General features: G+C 42.0%; 1 long non-coding RNA gene across 1 annotated transcript; it reads left to right on the plus strand.

The window, feature by feature from the left end:
- Nucleotides 1-2,240: 2,240 nt before the first annotated feature.
- On the plus strand, nt 2,241-4,426 carry LOC105506718. Its single transcript, XR_001000980.1, has 2 exons — nt 2,241-2,644; nt 4,310-4,426. It is a non-coding gene; the product is annotated as an uncharacterized LOC105506718 (long non-coding RNA).
- Nucleotides 4,427-9,006: the final 4,580 nt, after the last annotated feature.

A 9,006-nucleotide genomic window follows, 5' to 3' on the forward strand; every position in this document is an offset into this window, starting at 1 on the left:
AAAAGACTGTAGGATTACCAGAAGTAGCCAGATATTGGACCTCTTATAGCATTTTTTCTCATTACTTTTTGTACCTGTGTCGGCCATTGGTTATTCCACAATCTTCTCTTTATAAATAATTTTTAAATTTGTTCTCAGTGTTTGCTATAACAACAAAAATGCTGAAGTGAATAGCCTTGTCATTTGATACATTTTGCCAGAAAAATTTTGAGTGAAATTATTTAATGAGTCACCAAAAAGCATAATGTTAACTGTAGGTTTTTCAAATATGGCATGTATTAAGTGGAGAAAGTTCCCTTCTGTTCCAAATTTTTGAGAGGTTTTATCAAGGGTAGGTGTTGAGTTTCATCAAGTGCTTTTTATATGCTTCCAATGAGAGAAATAGCTCTAAAAGAATATTATTGAAATTTTAATATGAGCTCAAAACTAGATACACAACTGATTTTAAAAGTTGATAATTGAATTACAGTTTATAAAAGTGTTTTTGTTCTGATAAAATACACACTGAGGGACACAAGGTATGTAAATCTGAAATTGCATTCAGTAGTCTTTATTTTTTCAGGAATAGTAGTATTGTGATCTTGAAATGACTATTGTAGGAGAAAACAAATACATAATTTACGAATACTGGAAGAAATAAAGATTTACCAGACAATAGAAAATAGCTACAAATGCAAAAGTAAAGAATTAATAATCTTAAAAATGAATTGGAAGAACTGGTATGAGCTCATGAAGTTTTTGCTATGAAAACGTGTACTAAAAAGAGATAGAAGAAATGACAATGCAACAAACACTTCTAGTACTTAGATAATGGTCTCTAAATAACATTTTCCTTTAAAAAGGATGAGAGATATTTGAAGGAATGTCTAATTTCTTGTCTAAGGCAAATAAAAGATGATCCTGAACATCATAGTTTTTCAAAGCAAGGAAACAATGAATGATCAATGGAATAATGTCAAAGAACAAAGGGAGCAAAATATAGAAACTGTGACTACAAGTGACTGAAGTTAAGACAATGTGACCATTAAAAATGGTCACTGTTGCAGGTTGTTAGAGCAACAAGTCATTATTCAGAAAACATATAAAGAGAAAGACTTGAGTATTTAATCTGTTACATAAGGATGTTTTTCTTACAGAAAAATTATACCTAATAAACATAGAAGTATTGCTAGGATTAGGAAATCATTTTTGTCACCTCTAATGACAGTCTGGCTCTGGGCAGCAACTTTATTGGATATAAAAACTATCAGCTAAAGTTTGACGAGAAACTTTTAAAAGAATATATCAAACTGATACCACCTGAACTCAATAATCTCAAAATGTGGATCAACCAAATAGTCTGAGCTGGATGATGAGATGCAATGGGAAATGCTTCAGAATCATTTTTGCCTAAACATTTGAAATAGATTTTTAAAAGCATCATAAGGAAGCAAGTGATCAAGTCTATCAGAAAAATAATTTGGTTTTTCTAAAAAAAAAAACAAAATATAAAAAAGAGAGTTGAAACATAAAAGAAACATAAGGGATTTTAACAACTAGATGCACCAGTTTGGATCCTGATTTGAGCAAACCAGCTATAAATAGACATTCAAAGCAGTCAGAGGACATTAAATAGGGACTAGGCACTCCATATTTTGTTAATTTTGTTAGGAAGTTCACAATAGAGATTATAGATGTTTCTTAGAAACATATAGCGTACAATGAAGTTGTAGAGGAGAAGGGACAGGAATTGATGTAATATGTTTTAAAATATTCACACCAAATGAAGTAGGGACAGAGATCAAAATCGGCAACAAGTTGATGACTGCTCTCGCCGGCAGTTGGTAAAAGGGAGTTTAATCCATCACTTTTTCTACTTTGTTATGTTCTCCAACAAAAAAAAAAAAAAATAAGGAAAACCTACAATTTAGGAAGAGCACTGTGAGGGAAAGGAAAATGGCCTAGGCTGGGAAGGAGAGAGCCGGAGTTGAGCTTTGAATGGAGAGGAAACACTAGGAGGGTTTAAGCTAAACGGGGATGGTGGGAATGTTCCAAAAACCAGGACTAGAACACATAAAGATCCTGGGGAGGTGGAAGCATGGCTCTATGAAATAATGAAGAGATCTGAATGCTCGACCAGCCTTTATGTGTTAATATCTCACGGGAGGAGTCGACCTGGTGGATACAATAGTACCTCCAGCTGTAAGCAGTTAGCTAGCGCTACTAGATAATTACTTTAGGATGCAGAGCTACAGGTGAGCTATGTTAAGTCTCTAGGGGTCATGTGAAACCCGTAGCTGCACCATATGTAATTCCAGAGCTCCAGCCTCTCTCCACATGCTCTCTGAGGAATCTTACTGTGATCAGTTTTAAGTGCCTCCTGTACTGAATGTTCTCTAACCTCCATCTCCAGCTCCAACGTCTTGAACTCTAGCTCCATATTCCTAAAAGGATGAGAAAACCTGGAGGCCCCTAAGCACTTCATGCTGAATTGGTTTGCACCCAAAACATCATAGTCCTGTAGAACTTCACAAGAACTATGTGAGCATAGTTCTTGTTTCTTTGAATGGCACATCACTCCAGCTGCTTAAATCAGGGCCCAGAAGAGTCTTAAATGCCTTCTTTACCCTTTTACTCCACATCCATGCAGTTTACCTGCTTTCAGGTATGTTGATTCTACTCACTAAATTTATCTGGAAATGTGGCACCCCCTTACCATGCCCCACGGGCCTCATCACCTTTGAGTGTGTGTGTGTGTGTGTGTGTGTGTAGATTGTTACTGCAATGCCTACTGTATCCTTCTTTTAGTTTCTGCAACAAGGTGATTTTTTCCAAAATACATATCTCATTGTGTCAATAGTCTGAATTAAACCTTTCCTAGCTACACAACTCCTGAGCTGCAATAAGCAATGAAAACCCCTGAGAACATCAGGCAAGGCCCCTCACGATGAGGATTTTGTCTACTGCCTTCCTCTTCTCTGTTCTGCACTCCTCCTTATGCACCCCACAATCTGACAATTTGTTTTACGACTCACAGTTTCCTAAGTGCCCCATGAATTTCTGCTGTTCCCTGTGGAAATCTGGTGAATACCTCCTCCTCTTTAAGGGATTGGGCACTAGTCCCTGGGGCAGGCAAGCATCTGATATGTATTGCGCCAAAGGTAACCTTGAAATTATTATCCACCTGTGCCATCTGAGCTCTTTGTATTTCCTTGGCTCATAACAGCTAGCATCCTGCAGGGGTGGCTATTTCTATGAATGGCTAAGCAAGGCAGCTCCAGTTAACACTGGCCCCTGGTGGACAGCCGTGGCCTGTGGGCCATGTAAACCCCAGGCATTTGTCTACTGCCAGGACCAGTCTTCCCTACTGGGACCCCTGTCCTCTCTACCAGGCAAGGGTTGAAATGCAGGGCCTAGGGCTAGCATACTGGGACCTCCACAGATGTTCCCCAGAAGTTCCCTATGGCCTAGGGAGATGGGAAAAAAGAAAGAATGTGGGTGAGGGGCCCTCTCTGGGCTGTTCTCTGTGGAGTTAACTGGAACCAGCAGTGACTAGGGATGCAATATGGCCAATGTTCCACAATCAGAATACTCAGGTGCTCCAGGAAGAAAACATAAGGTGTGGAGAAAGAGGCAAAAAGCCTGGGCATTGTTGGAGAATATTCTAGAAGAAGGTTGGCAGGAAGTCCTTCCTCAACAGGTTGAGACAGAAACGTAGAAGAAGGTGTCCATAAACTCTCTCTGCATTCAGAAGTGAATTGAAGTGCGAGGTTCTTGGTAGCCTTAGAGATCATCAGACCCTAGAAGCCCCTGCCTTACCTGGCATTAATTAACCCCTTAGTTTTTGGATCATGGTGAAACCTGGAGGTAACAGACCTTAGTAAACCACTCTAGAAATATTTTAGCATTTTAACAACTGCCATGACAGTACTGTTTCTTAGCGGGTTCGGAATCCCTGGTCTCTTGATATATGCTCTGGAATGTTGAGCAGTGGGACTCTCTGTTACTTCTGGAATAAGCACAAATGTAGCTCCAGCCCCTTTAAGCAACCTTCCATCTGTCCTATCCAAAGATGCAGCCCTGTGCTTCCCCACCTGGCCAGATAAATGGACTGTGACTCTGCATTGCAGACACAGCTATCCGCACAGGCAGGTCCCAACAGCTAACTTGAAGTAGGAGTAGGAGACCTGAGTAGACTTCAGGTCTGAGTAGCTAAATTATCTTACAAATTACTAGAAGCCCTAAAGGTTTCAATAAATTTGAATTTGCTCCAGGCAATGATGAAGCAACTGCTGTGACTCTGTTTATCTCTAACTTATGAATTTCTTAGAACCCAGAGGAAAAGCATGTCCCCATCCCCAATTTACAGCAAAAGCCATGAATTTACACATGACAGCTTCAGAATTCATGTCAGGATATGTGTTCTAATCTGAATAAAGCATTATTTACAATATTCAGAGAAGCCTGTTTTGTGAAGATGTGTTCAGACAGGACAGAAGGAAGGGGCAAGAGTTGTGTTGCATCTCTTTTCCTGAGTGTTTTTACATTGCACCGGCCCAGATATTCTTGACACAAGAGAAAGGGTTGACTGACATAAATTCCAAGCTACTGACAAGTCCTGCTGCTGATATTCTGTGCAACCTTGAGATAGGAGGTTGGCACAAGATACAGGTCACAAAGACCTTGCGGTAAAGGAGCTGGCCAAACCTCACCAAAACCAAGAAGGCGAGGAAAGAGACCTCTGGTCATCCTCACAGTTTATTATACACTCATTATAATATATTAGCATGGTAAAAGACATTCCCACCAGTGCCATGACAGTTTACAAATGCCATCGGCAACATCGGAAAGTTACCCTACATGCTCTACAATGAGGAGGAACCCTCAATTCGGGGAATTGCCCCCTACTCCTTTCCCAGAAAACTTATGAATAATCCACCCTTTGTTTAGCATATAATCAAGAAATAACCATAAGAGCAGCCCATGCTGCTGCTCTGCCTATGGAGTAGACTTTCCTTCATTCCTTTACTTTTTTAATAAACTTGCTTTCAATTTACTCTGTGGATTTGCCTTGAATTCTTTCTAGCGTGAGATCCAAGAACTCTCTCTTGGGGTCTGGATCAGGATCCCTTTCTGGTAACAGTATTTGTTTACAAGTCAAACCTGTTTCTGTGAGGATAAAGGAGGAAATATCAGTATAAATGAATAAAAAATGGACCGTGAAGATAGTCATACAAAAGCCTACAGCCATCACAATTTCCAGGGTGGGAATGAGAAAGAAGTAGAAAGCTAATGAAAACTGATACGAAGTCTGAAGAGGAATCTTCCCAGGCCAATTTCAGAGAGCATGCTATGAAAGAAACGGCCAGGGAGTAGCTGCTCAAAGTGACTGGGACCTTTAGGAAACCTGCAGAGGTTTGGCAATAGATCTGCAGTCTGAGTCTCACTAGTAAAACTGAACCTTAATATTATTAAATTGTGTTGAATTACAAGACAATAACTAAACAGCAGCAACAATAACAAAAAAGTCTTCTTTTGACTGTCTAAGTAGGGGATTAGGAAAAGAACCATGAGAAAGCAATCTTCCTGTGTCTCCCAAACTGAGAAAAACAGAATACTAGTGTCCTGCAAAATGTTAATAAGTATTAATCAGAAAAGAAGGTTCTGTGATCAAATAGGTTTGACAAGTTCTGGCTACACAAAATAATGGAATCATTCACTAAAGAATGTCTCAGGTTCTTAATGTGCTAATATGCATGATAATTCTCTGGGTATGTGGGGTTTTCCAAACTCATTTAACTTCAGAATACTTTTTTTTTTCTTTGCAGAACTCCTATTAGCATCCCATTAGATATTTGTGTTCCGTGACACTCAATTTGGAAAACATGAGGGTAGTAGCATTTACATTTCAATGGATGCCAAGAAAAAAGCCCCAGGAGAAGGATTCCATTCTGTTTGGCAATAAACCCGCCCTGAAGCAGACTTCTGAACCAGCCAGAGCAGAAGCACAGAAAGGCCAATGTGTAGACTCATCCAATGCCTTAGCCAGAAAACCTCCAAACTGACCTAGATTGCTCCAAAAGGAACAGAACATTTTAGGAACATTTATATTAGATGTTCAGATAGAACAAGGAGCCAAAAAGGCCTGTGGGTAAGCCTTGCTTCCTGTTTGACAGACTGGGATGGGAACCGGGAGTAAAGAAGGCAGGAAGGGGAGAGAGGAGCAGGGGACCTGAAGGAGCAGAGTCCCACCCTACTACCAGAGGAGGAGGAGGAAGGGCTTCCTCCTGGCGATGTGGTTCCTGGGCTGCTCCCTCATCCTGCCTTCTGGAATCCTGCTCCCTCTTAGCTGTGGGATAACTGGGGAGGGAGGGAACCAACTTCCTGTCTCTAGAGACACTAAGAACTTTGTTCCCAAATCTCTCATTGAAAGAGTTTCCTAGTCCAGATATTACCCCAAAGGGGTCCCAATCCAGACCCCAAGAGAGAGTTCTTGGATCTGGAAAAAGGAAGAATTCAAGGCGAATCCATAAAGTGAAAGCAAGTTTCTTAAGAAAGTAGAGGAATAACGAATGGCTACTCCACAGACAGAGCTGATGCATGGGCTGCTGATTGCCTACTTTTACAATTATTTCTTGATTTTGTGCTAAACGACGGGTGGATTATTCATGAGTTTTCTGGGAAAGGGGTGGGAAATTCCCTGGAACTGAGGGTTCCTCCCCTTTTTAGACCATATAGGGTAACTTTCTGATGTTTTCATGGCATTTGTAAACTCTCTGTGTATCTACTCTCTCTTTTCTCTGGGCTTGCATCCTTCACTATGGGCAACCTTCCACCCTCCATTCCTCCTTCTCCCTTAGCCTGTGTTCTCAAGAACTTAAAACCTCTTCAACTCACACCTGATCTAAAACCTAAATGCCTTATTTTCTTCTACAATGCTGCTTAACTCCAATACAAACTCAACAGTAGTTCCAAATAGCCAGAAAATGGCACTTTAGATTTTTCCATCTTACAAGATCTAAATAATTCTTGTCGTAAAATGGGCAAACAGTCTGAGGTGCCTGACGTCCAGGCATTCTTTTACACATCAGTCTCTCCCTAGTCTCTGTTCCCAATGCAACTTGTCCCAAATCTTCCTTCTTTCCCTCCCGGCTGTCCCGTCAGTCCCAACCCCAAGCATCACTGAGTCTTTCCAGTCTTCCTTTTCTACAGACCCTTCTGACCTCTCTTCCCTCCTCGCCAGGCCGAGTTAGGTCCCAATTTTTCCTCAGTCTCTGCTCCCCCACCCTATAATCCTTTTATCACCTCCCCTCCTCACACCCAGTCTGGCTTACAGTTTTGTTCCACGACTAGGCCTCCCCCACCTGCCCAGCAATTTCCTCTTAAAAAAGTGGCTAGAGCTAAAGGCATAGTCAAGGTTAATGTTCCTTTTTCTTAATCCGACCTCTCCCAAATCAGTGAGCGTTTAGGCTCTTTTTCATCAAATATGAAAAACCCAGCCCAGTTCATGGACCGTTTAGCAGCAACCCTGAGACGCTTTTCAGCCCTAGACCCTGAAAGGTCAGAAAGCGGTCTTATTCTCAATATGCATTTTATTTTATTACCCAGTCTGCTCCTGACATTAAATAAAGCTCCAAAAATTAAATTCTGGCCCTTAAACCCCACAACAGGACTTAATGAACCTTGCCTTCAAGGTGTACAATAATAGAGTAGAGGCAGCCAAGTAGCAACTTATTTCTGAGTTGCAACTCCTTGCCTCCACTGTGAGACAAACCCCGCCACATCTCCAGCACACAACTCCAAATGCCTGAACTACAGCTGCCACAGGTTCCTCCAGAATCTCCTCCCCCAGGAGCTTGCTACAAGTGCTGGAAAGCTGGCCACTGGGCCAAGGAATGCCCGCAGCCTGGGATTCCTCCCAAGCCGTGTCCCATCTGTGTGGGACCCCACTGGAAATCGGCTGTCCAATTCTCCCGGCAGCCACTCGCAGAGCCCCTGGAGCTCTGGCCCAGGACTCTCTGACTGACTTCTTCCCAGATCTTCTCGGCTTAGCGGCTGAAGACTGACACTGCCCCATCGCCTTGGAAGCTTCCTGGACCATCACAGACATCCTGGGTAATTCTTACAGTGGAGGGTAAGTCCGTCCCCTTCTTAATCAATATGGAGCCTACCCACTCCACATTACCTTCTTTTCAAGGGCCTGTTTCCCTTGCCTCCAAAACTATTGTGGGTATTGACGGCCAGGCTTCTAACCCTCTTAAAACTCCCCAACTCTGGTGCCAACTTGGACAACATTCTTTTATGCACACCTTTTAGTTATCCCCACCTGCCCAGTTCCCTTATTAGGTCAAGACATTTTAACTAAATTATCTGCTTCCCTGACTATTCCTAGGCTACACCTCATTGCTGCCTTTTCCCCCAGTTCAAAGCCTCCTTCACATCCTCCCCTAGTATCCCCCTACCTTAACCCACAAGTATAGGATACCGCTCCTTGGCGACTGATCATGCATCCCTTACCATCTCATTAAAACCTAATCACCCTTACCCCACTCAACACCAATATCCCATCCCCAAAGCACGCTTTAAAAAGATTAAAGCCTGTTATCACTTGTCTGCTACAACATGGCCTTTTAAAGCCTGTAAACTCCCCTTAAAATTCCCCCATTTCACCTGTCCTAAAACCAGACAAGGCTTACAGGTTAATTCAAGATCTCTGCGCCTGATCAACCAAATTGTCTTGCCTATTCACTCCATGGTGCCAAAGCCATATACTCTCCTATCCTCAATACCTCCCTCCACAACCCATTATTCTGTTCTGGATCTCAAACATACTTTCTTTACTGTTCCTTTACACCCTTCATCCCAGCCTCTCTTCGCTTTCACTTGGACTGACCCTGACACCCATCAGGCTCAGCAAATTACCTGGGCTATACTGCTGCAAGGCCTCACGGACAGCCCCCATTACTTCAGTCAAGCCCAAATTTTTTCCTCATCTGTTACCTATCTCAGCATAATTCTCATAAAAAC

This window comes from Colobus angolensis, unplaced genomic scaffold (assembly GCF_000951035.1).
Source record: "Colobus angolensis palliatus isolate OR3802 unplaced genomic scaffold, Cang.pa_1.0 Scaffold14, whole genome shotgun sequence".
NCBI classification, from domain to species: Eukaryota; Metazoa; Chordata; class Mammalia; order Primates; family Cercopithecidae; genus Colobus; species Colobus angolensis.